Genomic DNA, 15,996 nt, shown 5'->3' with positions numbered 1-15,996 from the left:
CTTCGGGCCTTTCGCCGCGAGCTGAAAATGTATTTATTTACTCGCGCGGGGCTGGCTTAAATTTTAAATTTTTTAAATTCTAAATTTTTTAGATGAATTTTTAGGGTTTTTAAATTTTAAATGTTTTTAAATTTCGGCCAATTATATAATAAGTTTTTTAATTTTGTTTTAATTGTACATTGTTATTGTTTTTATTCTGGCTGTAAACCGCCCTGAGTCCTTCAGGAGAAGAGCGGTATAAAAATCTAATAAATAATAATAACAACAACAACAACAACAACAACTACAATAACTGCCCAACCTGTAATCCTCCAAAATATGACCTACCAGCTCAGGTACTGTGCCAATGCTTTATTTGAACAACTATCTTATGCAATACCTGGGAACTTCAGTTAACTGTCTTTGGAGCATTTAAATTTAGTATTTTGAACTTACGTGCACTATGCAGCTCTTAGACAAAGGTTTGAAAGCCAATTTGATCTAGTGGTTAAGGCATCGGCTAGAAAGCAGAAAACCGTGAGTTCAAATCCCACCTTAGCCATGAAAGCCAATTGGGTGACTTTGGGCAAGTCATTGTCTCCCAACCCAACCCAACCCATCTCAAAGGGTTGTGGTTGTGGGAAAATAGGAGGAAGAAGGTGTGTTGGATAGGACCACCATCTTGAATTATTCGTAAAAACAATAATGGCGGGATACAAATTAAATAAATATAAATACAAATGAATGAATGAATAAATATGAATAAATAGTGCCCCTTCAAAGCTGCTCCATGAAGCCATGTTGCAGTGAACTTGGATTTTAAGAATGGATCAGGCATGTGTTTTTTTTAATTTATCTCATTTCTGAGATCTCCTCTGACAGTGCCAGCTTCTCCAGAAGCTTCTTCTAGTCCTCCGGAAGATAAATAGCTACTTGACAATGGTGGTGGCTACTGGAACTATGCATTTATTTATTTATTTTGTCACACAGTATATATAAGCATAAGCATGAAATAACTATACAATATGAGCATATATATAAGCATGAGTATGTAATAACTATATTAATTGGATATAACAAAAGGAAACAATAGGACAGGAATGGTGGGCACATTTGTGGTCTTATGCATGCCCCTTACAGACCTCTTAGGAATGGGGTGAGGTCAATTGCAGTTTTTGGTTGAGGCTTTGGGGATTTTGGGAAGAGACCACAGAGTCAGGTAGTGTATTTCCCTCCTATGGAGCCAAGCTACCAGAGCCAGTTCTGCATGGAATTTTACAATAAATTTGGTGCAGTGTTGATGCAAAATTGTGCTGGGTCATTGGTACCTCAGACCTTGGGATTCAGAGATAATAGACTGGGCGATAAAAGGTGAACTTTAGTGAACTACTCATGACCTAGCTGTGAGCTGTAGGAGCAGAAGATGTTGACAGTCAAGGGGAAAGCCAGACTGTTACTTAACTTTTTGGGGACATTGGCTAGTTTAAGCGGTGAACATTCTCATCCAGCAAAGGTACAACCAGCTTCACTCCTGCAAACTTTCGGATCTGCTCTTAGCAACCCTGAGAAGGAGAATATGAGTTTGCAAGCTACTCTGTAGGAAGAGTGTGTCTGTGAGAGAGAGAGACAGAGAAGGAGAGGCTCAAGCAATCTTCCCTCAAAAGAGTCCTCACCTTGATTTAATGCTTCCACTTGACTCAACTTACCAGTCAGTAGTGGGATTCAAATCCCATCACTATTAATTCGCTCGTGAGTACACGCTTGCACACGGGCGCAACACTTTTGCGCATGTGCAGAGATGTCCGGGCAGATGGGCGGAGCCTCCCGCCACTGCCACTACCGGTTCGCCCAATCCGGGGCGAACCAGTAGCAACCCACCACTGTTACCGGTATGTCTTTGTAACCTCACTCTGTTCCTGATGGTATTTCTGGATTTGGGATTTTCCTAACAAATGCAAAGCAGAATGGTAATCAACACAGCATTCAGATGAAGGGTTTTAGGGGGTGTCCTGTGAGCTTTAGGGGTGTGTGTGAAAATAGAAGTCAGGCAAAGAGTAGGTTTCGGCAGCACAGTACAGTGTTTCCACCTGTTGCACTAGCATTCCCGGCTTTGGGGTCAGGGGTGGGGGAATGTAAAAATATGCAGGGATATTTTGTGTACTCAAAGAGGGCGAACAAGCATTTAGAAGCTGGAATTTTGCTGGGGAACGTATGGTGTGCAAGACAAATCCATAAGGGACCACATTTGAGCCGAGTCTCTGCTATATCTCCTGTAATAGGTGTCCCACCCACCTGATCTTATGCCATCTAGTTTAAAACCAGTGGTACAATTCACATGTTTCCATAAAGGACTCTTTCCTCATTTTTTAAAAAAGTTTTTATTTTATTTTATTTCTTGAAAACATATTGCGAACGTACAAGGTTGACTCAGCCTTCCATCCATTATAAGGTAGGTAAAATGAGGACCCAGATTGTTGGGAGCAATAAAGCTGACTTCATATATAATATACAAATGGATGAAGACTATTGCTTAACACAGTGTAAGCCGCCCTGAGTCTTCGGAGAAGGGCGGGATTTAAAGTCAAATAAATAAATAAATAAATAAATAAATAAATAAATAAATAAATAAATAAATAAATAAATAAATTCACTTATTCATAATTAGTCACACATATACATATATTTTCTAAAAGAAAAAAGATTTTTTAATTCCATTCAAGGTTGCTCTTCTACTCTTTCTTCTCCCTTATTTTACAACAATCCTTCTCTCTTTCCCTTCCCTGTCTTCTTCTATCCTTTTCTACTTCCTTCTCTCCTCCTCTTCTTCCTCTTCTCTACTTCCCCTTCCTTTCCCTCCTTCTCCCTTCTTCCCCCCTTTCTAACTTTTTCTCCTACTGTTTTCCCCCTCCCGTTCTTCCTCTCCTTTTCCCTTTCTTCTGTTCCTCTCTCTCCTTCTCCCCTCCTATCTTACCCTCTACTCAGTGGTGGGTTTCAAATTTTTTTTACTACTGGTTCTGTGGGCGTGGCTTGGTGGGCGTGGCAGGGGAAGGATACTGTAAAATCTCCATTCCCACCCCACTCCAGGGGAAGGTTACTGCAAAATCCCCATTTCCTCCCAATCAGCTGGAACCTGGGAGGCAGAGAATAGATGGGGGCAGGGCCAGTCAGAATTTTTCCTACCGGTTCTTCGAACTACTCAATATTTCCGCTACCGGTTCTCCAGAACTGGTCAGAACCTGCTGAAACCCACCTCTGCCTTTACTCCTCTCTCCATTCTCTCTCCTTTGTTGTGCAATATTTCCCCTATTGGTATCCGAGCAGCCCCAATTTTCTATTAATACATGCTTTCTTTTCAATTTCTTTTCTATTTTACCAGTTACACATCATCATGATCATACACGTTACTACATAAAAGTGACTCTTTCCTCATTTTTAAGGCATTTTTTGGGGGTGAAAGTTTTTACGCCAAGAGCAATTTACTGTATATAAACTTGTTCTGAAATCTTCTTTTATCAGCTTGCATATAGAAAGAAAAGTATCTTCCAATCATGTGCAAAATATTTGTTTAACAGCTTTCTGGGGTGTTTCTCTCCCCCACACACTGAGAAAACAATGCAAAATAGCTGAATGTTTAATCCATAACATATGTTTGGCCAGTTTTTACACTGTTTGCAGCATTGACCCTTCCTTTGGCTTCTGTGTGTTTGTTAACGTTAGAAATCTGGCAGAGGGACAGCTTCAGAAGTTAAGATTAGATTTGGGGTTTTAATGGCTTCCTTATTTATACATTTTGAGGTCCCATTGCTACGTGGAATCTTCACAGCTATTGGATTCTAATTAGAGAATAATAAATTAAGAAAAAGTTCACTATGCACAGGAGGAGCACACTAATAAGAAGGGACAGGTGATTCTCGACTTATGAGCATAATGGAGCCTGTCCATTATGGTCAAAAATCGTGATAGTCATAAGTCAACATATGACTAACATAAACTTATTTAATTTTACAACTTTTTTTTTTTGTAATGTTAAGTGAATGCTGTGGTCATTGCTGTCTACCTCAAAGATAGATTTTCACAGATTGGCCTATTTTATGTGGTGATGATGATGATGATCACAACTAGGAATCACTTCAGTAGAGACCAAAAATAAGGAAATTTAGGTCTACGTCCCACTCTTCCCCAAGAGAAGTATTTGTTTATCAGAGGCTTAAAGCAAGACCGAATTGGATCAGGGTTATCTACACAACTCTAGGCAGGATGTTGATGAAAAGAAGATTGAAGTTGGAACAGAAACAGATTAACAGAGTTGGAAGGGACCTTGTAGGTCATCTAGTCCAACCCCCCCTCCCCCCGCTCAAGCAGGAGACCCTACACCAGAGATGGGTTTCAGCAGGTTCTGGCCAGTTCTGGAGAACCGGTAGCAGAAATTTTGAATAGTTTGGAGGACCGGTAGTAAAAATTCTGACTAGCCTCGTCCTCATCTATTCTCTGCTTCCCAAGTCCCAGCTGGTTGGGAGGAAATGGTGATTTTGCAGTAACCTTCCCTTGGAGTGGGGAGGGAATGGAGATTTTACAGTATCCTTCTGCTGGAGTGGGGAGGAAATGGAGATTTTACGGTATTCTTCCCCTGGATTGGGGAGGGAATGGAGATTTTACAGTATCCTTCCCTTGAAGTGGGGAGGGAATGGAGATTTTACAGTATCCTTCCCCTGGAGTGGGAGGAATGGAGACCACAGAACCAGTAGTAAAAAAAATTTGAAACCCATCACTACCCTACACCATTTCTGACAAACGGCAGTCCAATCTTTTCTTGAAACTCTCAAGTGATGAAGCTCTCACAGCTTCCGAAGGCAACATCTGTTCCATGGGTTGGTTGATCTCTCTGTTGGAAAGTTCCTCCTTGTTTCCAGGTTGAATCTCTCCTTGGTCAGTTTCCATTCGTTATTCCTTATCCGCCTTTCGGGTGCTTTGGAAAATAGTTTGACCCCCACCCCCTTCTCTCTGTGGCAGCCCCTCAAATATTGGAACACTGCTATCATGTCTCCCTGGGTCCTTCTCTTCACTAGACTAGCCATGCTCAGAAATTCCCCCCCTTGTCCCATTGCTGGCCCATTGACCGTAACTCCCTTACTAATCTGAATTCTCCTCCTGGTAGTACTTCCCAACAAGACAATTAGGTCTAGGTGAGGCATCCAGAGAGAGGAGATCAAAACGGTTGAGATGGCATCTGCTCAATTGAAACCCTGCCCTGTTCTTAGATGCATGGAATAACAATTCAAAGGGTTGAACCCAAGAGAGGATTTAGAGCCAAACATTGCATACATCTCTACCATCTATAAAATCCTGCCCCTCCCCACCCACTCACCCACCCACCCCGCCAATAATCTAGTCTCAGAAATTCTCACAGAGCTGGTTGGTGCTGGTCAGGGCTTTTGTCCCAAGTGTGCCCCCTCTGTACCGCTTTCACTTCTGCTTCGGGGTCGTGAATAGAAAAGATACCTCGAATCTTATTAATTTTTATGGGCCACTTTCACATGGAGATCGGCTTTTATTTCAGGGAATCTGCCTTTATTCGCGGCTCTGTCGTCGGGAAGGTTTGCCGAGCGAAAACAGAGGAGGCATTATGGGCAGAAATCTAATGAATGCTGCAAAAAAGGGAGACCGTCCTCAAGTATCATTCTTCTTGGCTGGGTGCCAGATTGGAGGTCACTGTGAGGTTATCCTGTCTGACTTTCAGAAGGGGGAAAAAAAAAGGCCACCCGAGTTTCCTCCCAGGGGCAGGGAGGGTGGAGGGGAGAAAGAGAAAAGGGACTTGGCAGTGGCCTCCAGTGTTGTAACAAAAGCCTTGTTCAAATGCGTTCCTGGTTAACCCACACCTGTCGTACATGCACATAGGCGCACACACACCTGCTCCGACAGTAAAGCTTGTTTCCTATTTTAAACACTTTGCATGTCTGCCTGCATTCCCTTCCCTCGGCAATTCCACATCATGCAGTGTGTGTGTGTGTGTCCCACCAATAGGAATTAACAAAGTGGCAGCCAGCAGCTATTCCAAGCAGTGATTTTCATGTTGGCTGATTTGAAAAGCTTCATTGACTAATCCAGAAAAGAGAGAGTGCAATAGATGAAAGATTATTTTTCTTTAGAGACTCCTTTATCAGGTGGCCCCGTGGGAAATTGCACAGACTAAAACAGATGCAGCTGTGGCCAAAATTGTGGAAACCTTTTGGGGAAAGTGTATTTTTGAAGTTTGATGGCTAATAACACCCTTTTGTTTTTGTTTTTGTTTTTTTTTACTTTCAAGATAATCCTATTCCACTGCTAAAATGGCCTGGGAATAGCCCAGACCTTCACCCAGTTGAAAATCTATGGAGCCGACTAAAGAAACTTGTTAGTCAGAAGCGACCCAGCAATAAAATTCAGTTAATAGAAGCCATTATTCAATCTTGGTTTCACATTATAACAGCTGCAGAACTAAAAGACTTGTTTCACTCCATGGGAAGACATTGTAAGGCCGTCATTCATGCTAAAGGTTACCTAACCATTAACTGACAGGGTGATAATTTTTGTATATCTCATTTTTTCTATGGTGATAATTTTTTTATATCTCGTTCTTCTTTATACTGTAACTGCGATTCTAATAGCAAATCCTTCATAAATGTTATTGCATTACATTCTTGATTAAATTATCTTTCCATTGATGTATAATTTTATGGTACTACTCCCCAAAAAAGTGGTCTTATTAGCTAGTTTTAGAAAATACATTTTTCCCAAAAGGTTTCCACAATTTTGGCCACTACTGTACTTGCACTCAATAAGTTGATAACTTAAGATGGGGTGGTCCACCAGAAGCTCCCCAAGGACTACAGGCTAGCCCAGTGCTTCTCAAAACCTTGGACACTTTAAGATGTGTGGACTTCAATACCCAGAATTCCCTATCCAGCACTTCCATTGTTTCTCCCCTTCCCTAGATCTCATTTCAAAGGTTGTGAAGCTTTGGAGTTCTCTCTTCAGAACAGTGTTTGTAAATCATGGTCGCTTTCACTTGTGTGGACTTCAACTCCCAGAGTTCTTGGTGGCTGAGGAATTCTGGGCAATGAAGTCCATGGACATAGATTGGTTGGTTGTCTACTTCATTGCTCTTCTCACTGTTTCAGAAGCTGGTTAGGGGTCTCACCTCTTTTACATGATAGCTTTGATTAAATTAGCTAACAAAAAAGATGTATTTCTCTCCAGGACATGAATAATCTCATTTTATCATCAACGTGATCCCCCCCCCCAAAAAAGTTTACACTACTGAAACCATCAAATAAAGACACAGTGAAGCTTGTCTGTGAATATATATCTATACATCTTTACATAAAAGAGCCTCAATTTAACAGTAAATTGGATTCAATTTAAAAATTGAAAATTTAACAAATTTCTGATTGGGGGGGGGAAACATCCTCCAAGGCTAGGAAGCCTGATTTTTCTTAAAGAGAAAAAAACTGAGAAGGTTTTCTCTCCATTTCTCATTGGAAACCCATAGGGAGAGAGGGATTAAGATACAGATGTTAGACATCATCTGGAAAAGAACTCCGAGCTTGGCAGGAACAAGGTTATGCACAGGAGGTTCCCATTGCTGCAGTGTCATGTAGGATGGCTAAGCAGTAGAATCAGGAGATACTTACTTAGGCTTTTGTTGCCAGTTAGGGTTTTATGTCATTACTTCCCAGATCAGAGGTCTCCAACCTTGGCAACTTTAAGACTTGTGGACTTCAACTCCCAGAATTCCTCAGACAGCTTTGCTGGCTGAGTAATTCTGGGAGTTGAAGTCCACAAGTCTTAAAAGTTGCCAAGGTTGGAGACCCTTGTCCTAAATATCTATGGAGATTCTGAGTCACCCAGGTCCTGGTTGCCCCAAAGATGTTTTTTTTTTTCCCCAAGAGACAACTGGATTTTCTGGTGTTTCTTTGAAGACGTTCCTAGACTCTCATAAAGACAAATGCCCTTGTTCTGGATCTTGGCCACTATTATCTAATTTGAAAAATATTGATGATTGGAAAGTACAGTAGAAAGTTTCTTTCACTTTACTTTCACCCTTCTCCAGCATTCCAAGTACATCATTTCCTCTTTTGTCAACCCCATGTGTTGAGTTGTTGCTGCTTGCATCCAATTCAGTTCTTTTCACTTGCTGAATCCCTTTTCGCTTTTAACCTCTACTGTACCTCCACTAGGTTTGAATAGTGGTGAACTACCAGCCTAAGACTGTTAGTCTCTTATTTAGTTCCACAAGATTCAGATCCAGCCAGCTTCCTGCAGCTTCTGGCCTTCCAAGATCTGTTGTGACCTAGGCCCAAGTAGTTATTACCAGGCACAATCAGTCCTGGACAAACATATTAGAACAGCTGAGAAATTACTTCATTCTCAGCTTAGTCCAAATTAAGTCCAAAACAAAGTCCTTCAGAAAAAGTCCTTTGGCCTTATCACAAACCTTAATCTTCTCTGGCACCCTGCCAAAGGCCTTTCTTGGCAAAGCTCCAAGAAGTTCAGAAACAAGAGACGCCAACTCAAAACAGATGCAGCAATGTTGCTTTCCTACAAAGAGCCCAAGAGCCATTGCTGCTCTTTTAAGCCTTATGGGAAGAGCCAATCATCTGGCTTACTCCCGAGTTGTCCTTTTTGCTTTAGCTGCTCTTGCCTTCTGGCAGCTCCGTGCATGCATGCACTAGGAACAGGCTCCTCCTGTTCCTCTGCCTCTCTGCTGTCCGCCTCTGTAGGCTCTGGAGTCCGTGCATTATTCCCAGATGGCCCTGGCCCCATCTCTGCCTCCGACGCAGAGCCCTCACCTGGGCCTTCCTCTGACTCCAGGATTGGCCCATTGTCCTCCCCAGCCTCCTCACTGCGCGACTCCGCTGCCAGCTCTGCAGGCTGCTGGTGGACCACAACAAGATCCTCTGAACGTGCATTATCTCATGTTCCTCTAGGCCAAACCCATCAAGAATGGTTTCTCACAATGATACGACAGTCTCTTTGATTGAGCGCCCAACAAATCAATTCAGAACAAAGCAACACTTAAGTCCATCAGCAAGTGGTAGATAAGCAAGGATACAACAGTTTGATGTTCTCTCTGTCTCCCTCCCTCCCTTCCTCCCCCCACTCACTCTCTCTCTCTCTCTTTCATAGAAATTTCATTATATGGGCAACACATTAGATTTCTTCCATTATATTGTAGATCCTGAAAATTCATCATATTGATATACATACCACCATCATAAATATTAGGTAACATGTTTGGATAAAAAGATCCAACATAAATTTGTACTTAATCCCAGATTGACGTTCTCGCGTAAAGTTCATTTGGGAGAAGATAAATGCCCAGTAAACCCCAGATACGCTTGTGACTTCAAATATTATAAGCGTTATCATTTTTGCCTCATCATGACTATCCGTTTGTATCCAACGTTTTTGCTGTTGAGTGGGATTGCAGTGTTAGAGATAATGTCTTAATTTTTCCTGTTGGGCTACTCTATTTTTTTTTTCCACATGGAGAAGATAGCCCAGTGTTCGTCTAAGATGCAACCGAGATTTGAGAAATTCTTATTCCCAGATAGCACTACAGTCTCCACAAAAAAGGAAATCTGGGAATTTTCACCCAGATTTCCTGGAGACGTGGAATTGGTGCTCCCATTTATCTAAAACTCCCCTTGTCTTTCTGAAAATTGTCATATAAAGTGGCCAAAATAATTACACTTGAAAAACTGGATAAGACCAGAATGGAGGAAAAAAATGAAGAAAACATTCAAAAACAATAGATAGAATATCTATTAATTATCTATTTCTATTATCTAATAGAAAGGGGCATGCATAAGAGCACCAGCGAGCCTACCGTCCCTGTCCCAATGTTCCCTTTAATTGTATTCATTGTATGTATTCAATTCATGCTTATACTTATATATATTATCTAATACGTACGTGACAAATAAATAAATAAAAAATAAATGCAAAAGCTATGAAAGTCCTCAAAAGTTCGATTTTTTTTAATCAGGCTATAAAAGTTTTATCCCCAATCAGCTGGGACTCGGGAGGCAGAGAATCGATGGGGGCAGGCCTGGCAGGGCCAGCCAGAGGTGGTATTTGCCAGTTCTCTGAACTACTCAAAATTTCCGCTACCGGTTCTCCAGAACTGGTCAGAACCTGCTGAATACCATTTCTGAATGAGATAATCTGATGGTTTTGGTTTCTCTTGAAGTCTGTTGCGTGTTCTTCCTATATAGAGAAATATATTTAGTATTAGCCAAAATCTGATCATACCTTGAAAATAATAATACACATACTGTAGATGTAAGTATTTTTTGTTGTTATTTTTTTGTGTGAGGTTCTGGTTGCTCCTTGTAGACCAGGTGTCTCCAACCTTGGTCCCTTTAAGACTTGTGGACTTCAACTCCCAGAGTCCCTCAGCCAGCAAAGTTGGCTGAGGAACTCTGGGAGTTGAAGTCCACAAGTCTTAAAGGGACCAAGGTTAGACACGGCCATTCTTGTTTGGAACTATATATAAATAGTGTAAAAGTAAATGATAAGGAAATACAAACGATTATGACTTCCCTCAAAATGTATGTTTCATCGAGGAGAAATTTCTGAATTCAGATTTAATAGTTCCTGAAATATTTGGGGGAATAAAGTTGAAAGAGAGGCATTTCAGAGCTCAGTTTCCAAAAGATTTAGCTTGTAAGCTCTTTCATGGGAAACAGATGTACAATATTCTTTGTGGGATAGGGGGGAAAAAACTATCTTTCTGGTGCATCAGACAATTAAATGCTCATTTAAAACTCTATAGGACAATCCTCATTCATTCTCACCTGTCATTTTAGGCTTATATCAGACAAATGAACAAAAAGTAAATCTGTCGGCTCCTCACAGCACGAATTGGGGGAAAACTGCAGAATGGTGTCAGGTAATTACAAAAGGGTTTTTTCCCCTGATCTCCTTACTCCTACCATCAGCCTGTAGGTTTATTTATCCTACAAGCTTAAAAGAGTGGTAGTGATTTCCATTAATCCTAAATATTATCTTTTGATATCTTTCGGATGGATGGTATTAATGAAAAGCTGATAGAGCTGGAGAGCTTGGATTTAAAAATTAATTAGGAGACTGCGCTTTACATAGCATGCTCTACAGAAATTTTTCGCAAAAAGGAATGGTATGTTGTATGCCTAAAGTTGGGTGGATATGCAGAATTGATTTCACTCAGTTGGCTCCAAAGCACTTAGAAATTTCCACCGAATTCCCATCCTTTTAAGATAGTGAAAGACAAAAGGGGATTAAAAAAAAACAAACAGATGGCATTCAGAGCCATGTTGTTGAAGTCTCACCATTGGTGAAACAGTATCATGGAGAGATTATTACAATTAAACTTGGTTTTTAGATATCAGGGAGGCGATTTTGAGGCAGTGGTAAAATCCAATTTTTTTTACTACCGCTTCTGTGGGCATGGCTTGGTGGGCGTGGTGTGGCTTGGTGGGCGTGTCAGGGGAAGGATACTGCAAAATCTCAATTCCCACCCCTCTCCAGGGGAAGGATACCGCAAAACCCCCATTCCCTTCCCACTCCTGGGAGAAGGATACTACAAAATCTCCATTCCCTCCCCACTCCTGGGGTAAGGATATTGCAAAATCTTCCTTCCCACCCCAGTCTGGGGTCAGCCAGAGGTGGTATTTGCCGGTTCTCCGAACCATTCAAAATTTCCCCTACCGGTTCTCCGAATTGCTCAAAATTTCCCCTACCGGTTCTCCAGAACCTGCTGGATTTCCCTTCTGTTTTGAGGGTTATAGTTTTGAAAATGAAGGGAGCCACAAATTCTATTGAGAGCGACATCAGGGGTCCTTGGTACTCTCTGAACTTGCTTGTTTTCTTAGAGATGTTTCATTATCCTAAATAGTTAATATCATCAGTGTAAGGAGTGCTGTTTGCTGTCAGTTTATATTCTGGTGACTTGCCTGTCTGTGGGGATAGGGGGCTGTTTTAGAGATTCTTTGGTTGGGCTGTTTACTGATGGCCCTTTGGCAGTTTCTTGATTGGGGTATTGTTTACTTGATTGTTGGTCTGAAGTTAACCTTGGAGTTAATCTATACCAGAGGTCTTCAAACTTGGCAGCTTTAAGACTGGTGGACTTCAACTCCCAGAATTCTGGGAGTTGAAGTCCACAAGCCTTAAAGCTGCCAAGTTTGAGGACCTCTGATCTATACTGATCTGGATGCTGATTATTGGTGGAGTTCTTTTTTCTTCTCTTTTGGGCTCGTTGATTGTCTCTCTTGCACAGCCTATAGATGTTGTTAATGTCTATGTGTCCATTGATGGCTGATTTGTCAGAATGCCAGGTTTCTAGAACATTCCCTGGTGTTTTTTGGATTTGGCCTGGTCTAGGATGGTCACATTTTCCCAGTTGGAACTATAGTTAAATCTGTCTATATGTTGTGAAATTAAAAGAATTTTCGTCATGTCTTCTGACTGCCAGTTGGTGTTCATGGATGTTTTCTGCCAGTCTTCTGCCTCTTTGGCCTACGTAGTGGTTGTTGCAGTTCTTACATTGTATGTTGTAGATCGGGTCTCCAACCTTGGTCCATTTAAGACTTGTGGACTTCAACTCCCAGAGTCCTTCAGCCAGCAAAGCTGGCTGAGGAAATCTGGGAATTGAAGTCCACAAGTCTTAAAGGGACCAAGGTTGGAGACCCCTGTTGTAGATGACGCCTGGTTTTTTTTTCTTCTTGGGTTGCTGGGTCTTTTGGTTTGCTTAGGATGTTTTGAAGGGCTTTAGTTGTTGGCTTTTGTGCTACACTGATTCCATGTGGTTGTACTATTCTGTTGGTGGTTTTTGAGATATTCTGGATCTACGGCAGTGTAATTCCTTTTTAGGGTTTGTGCTAGTTGCGCCTTATGGGACTGAGTGGTCAGGGACTTCTTGATAAAGTTGTTCTTGTGTCTGCGCCCCCCGAGCCAGGGCCCCTGCCAGAAAGTGACTCGGAAAGTGAGGGGGAAGGGCCGTCAGGACTTACCTCGGGAGCACTGGCTTCCCTGGCTCAGTTCCAGGAGCCAGAGGCAGGCCAGGTGGAGGGGATAACGAAGCCGCTGTCCCCTGACTCTTCCCCCCCAGGCCACGCCTCCAGACCCGGCTGATGGCAATCAGGCCTGGCTGGACCCTAGGTTTCGTATGGCAGGAGAGGTGGGAACAACAGAAGCAGGGGTGGGGCAGGCCTGGGAAGTGCTGAGTCATGGAGCCACACCCCACAGAGTATAAAAGCAGCACTGGCTGCTCTTCTGCTCCATGACGAGCAAAAATTGAACTGAATTATTTGACTTGCGGAAAAGTGAGCTGAACGCTTTGACTCTTGGAGAATTGAGCTGAACATTCGGCCTGGACTGCTGACTTCCTGGTTGCCTGACAACCCCAAGATAAAAGGGAGACTTTGGCAGGCAGCTGCAGATTCCCTGCCAGGACTGATAGCAAGCTGTGAACTCAATTACTGGCTCATTTAGCCAACTCGTGTGGCTGAGGCCGGGAGGGGACAGAACAGTTGTGTGGCTATGCATTTTGTTAGAATGTATTGTACAGATCAGTGATGGCGAAGCTTTTTGGCACCAAGTGCCCAAACCAGAACATGCATGTATGTGCATGTGTGTGCTGGAGCGCTGGAAACCCGAAGACCATCTGGCTGGCATGCGCATGCCTGTTTCGGGGCCATTTTGGGGCCATTTTCAGGCAGTTTTTGGTCCGAAACTGGCCGGAAAATGGGCCGTTTTTTGGGTGTTTTTCGGGTTATTTTCCAAAGACCAGCTGGCTGAAAAAGCATGCCAGAAACCATATGTACATCGGGAACCAGAAGAGCAGCTGGTGACAGCACGCATGCCCCCAGAAAGAGCTTGCGTGCCACCTCTGATACCCGTGCCCCATACGTTCGCCATCAGGGGTATAGATGCTCCATTTTCTTTTTCTGCTGTTCTGGGCTCATTTAAATAAAGTCCTTACACAGCTTTTTTTGGGCAGGTTGTGTTGTTGCTTTGGTAGTGGAGCACCCGGTTAGTATGGATGGTTTTTCTGTAGACTTGTGTTTCTACTTTGCCATTGTGGTCTCTGCTGATTCAGGATGTCCAGGAAGGGTAGCAAGAGACATCACCTACTCAAAGTAAAACCTCTTGAACTGAGCTTCTGTATTATCTTAAAAAGGGTTTGAAGCCTTGTACATATATATCTAAGACTCTTAAGTGTCATTGCTTCTAGAAACCGCTCTCTGACAGTTAAAGATGTAGGGAAAATGCCCTAATTTTTCATTAAAAAATGAATAGCAAACTTTCACATCAGGGTAATGTCACATTGAGAAATGGACTTACTCCAGCCTAATTCTGTGTTTTTCTCTAGTCTCATTGCAAAATGTTGGCTTTACATACATGCATATTATACATCTATGTTAGAGCATATGTCAGTCCTGGAAGCCAACTTTTACTTTGGATCTTCAGGGCTGCCACATTTAGTGCTGTGAGAAACTGGAAGTGGGGGTTGTATGTAGTTGGGGAGATATCTAACCAGAATAACATTCTTTCTCTGAGAGTCAAGGACATCCTGCCCTGCACCTGGAGTGGTGTGACTGGGAGGCATCTCGTTGGGAAAGTGCATTGATTGGACCATGTGATGACATGTGGGTGCTGGGGCAGGGACTTGGACTATCCTTTGGGTGGGGAAAACCTGGAAGCTTTCAGATTCGGGTTTTCCCAGATGTGCCAATATAACATCTCTAATAAAATGGAACTTTGAGGAACTTTTCACCTCAGAGTTTTCTTTCGTTGGGGGTGTTACTTGGAACCCTGACATTAACCTGAATCGACAGCATAATTGGAAAGTGAAATGAATTGCTTCTGTAACTTTTCCATATTCACTGTTCTGACCTAGGCTTCCTGAGTCAGTAAAACACACGAGCAGTCCCAAAACCTCTTATTGCAGCAGCTGTGAATTCTGTTCATTCACAGATGAGTCCCAAATAGTTATAAAGAGTCCTTCGGGATAATCACCCACCTTTATCTCTCTTGACACGCTGCCAACGACCTAATTGGCAAAGCCACATGGAGTCCAGAATCAAACAGAGCTTCAGGCTTTAAGCTGAGCAGAATGAACAAAAGTTGCTTCCTGCAAAGGCCCACGTGCCTTTGCTCCTCTTTTAAGTCTTATGGGAGGGGCCAGTCATCTCCAAGCCTTACTCCTGAGTCGTCCTTTCGGTTTTAACTGTTCTTGCCTTCTGGCAGCTCTGCGCATGCGTGCACTGGGAACAGGCTCCCCTCTGTTCCTCTGCCTCACTGAGGTCCGACTCTGGAGGCTCCGGAGGCAGCACGTACCTCCCAGATGGCCCTTTCTCTGCCTCCGACGCAGAGCCCTCGTCCGAGCCTTCCCCAGACTACAGGATTGGCCCATGTTCCACCCCAGCCTCCTCACTGTCCGAATCTGGTGCCAGCTCCGCAGGCTGCTGGCGGACCACAACATTCACAAGAACACCTTGTGTTGCGGACTCAGCCTTGTTGGGCTTCGCTTGAAAGAGATCTTACCTATGCCCATCATTCCATATAAAATGATATCTGTTTGTCAATCAATTGGAGGACAGCCTGCTATCATGACGATGCACTGTCTTTGAGAGACAGTCCCTTCTGAGAAGAAGAATAAAGAAACAATGGGCCACCGGATTACCTTCTGCAAGAAGATTGCACAGACTGACTACAGACAACGACATGACAAAGTAGCAACAACAGTACACTGGAATATCTGCAAGGAAAAAACATTTGCCTGCAGACAAGAAGTGTTGGGAACTTTTGTTTTTTTCTGATTTATTTTAAATCCTGATACCTTTCCATATTTATCAATTACTTCCAACAAAAATCTACTTGAATTTATAGGATTCATTAACGTAACCACTACATCATCTGCAAAAGCTCTAACTTTGTACTCATATTGTCTAATCTTAATTCCCTCTATTTTCATTAATTCTCGTATTTTATCTA

At 42.6% G+C, this 15,996-nt stretch overlaps 1 long non-coding RNA gene across 3 annotated transcripts in view; it reads left to right on the top strand.

The window, feature by feature from the left end:
- The window catches only part of LOC131202100 (uncharacterized), a 186,695-nt gene that overhangs the window by 148,475 nt on the left and 22,224 nt on the right, over positions 1-15,996 (top strand). For 2 of the 3 annotated variants that reach the window (XR_009156056.1, XR_009156055.1), the window contains one exon: positions 10,830-10,912. The exons of the other annotated variant lie outside the window; for it this stretch is intronic. This is a non-coding gene — a long non-coding RNA (uncharacterized LOC131202100). The remainder of the gene's footprint in view (positions 1-10,829; positions 10,913-15,996) is intronic. 3 annotated transcript variants of the gene reach the window in all.

Source organism: Ahaetulla prasina, chromosome 7 (assembly GCF_028640845.1).
Source record: "Ahaetulla prasina isolate Xishuangbanna chromosome 7, ASM2864084v1, whole genome shotgun sequence".
In the NCBI taxonomy this organism is placed as follows: Eukaryota; Metazoa; Chordata; class Lepidosauria; order Squamata; family Colubridae; genus Ahaetulla; species Ahaetulla prasina.
The sequence above is the reverse complement of the archived record's forward strand: the minus strand, read 5'-3'. Positions and strand labels throughout refer to the sequence as shown.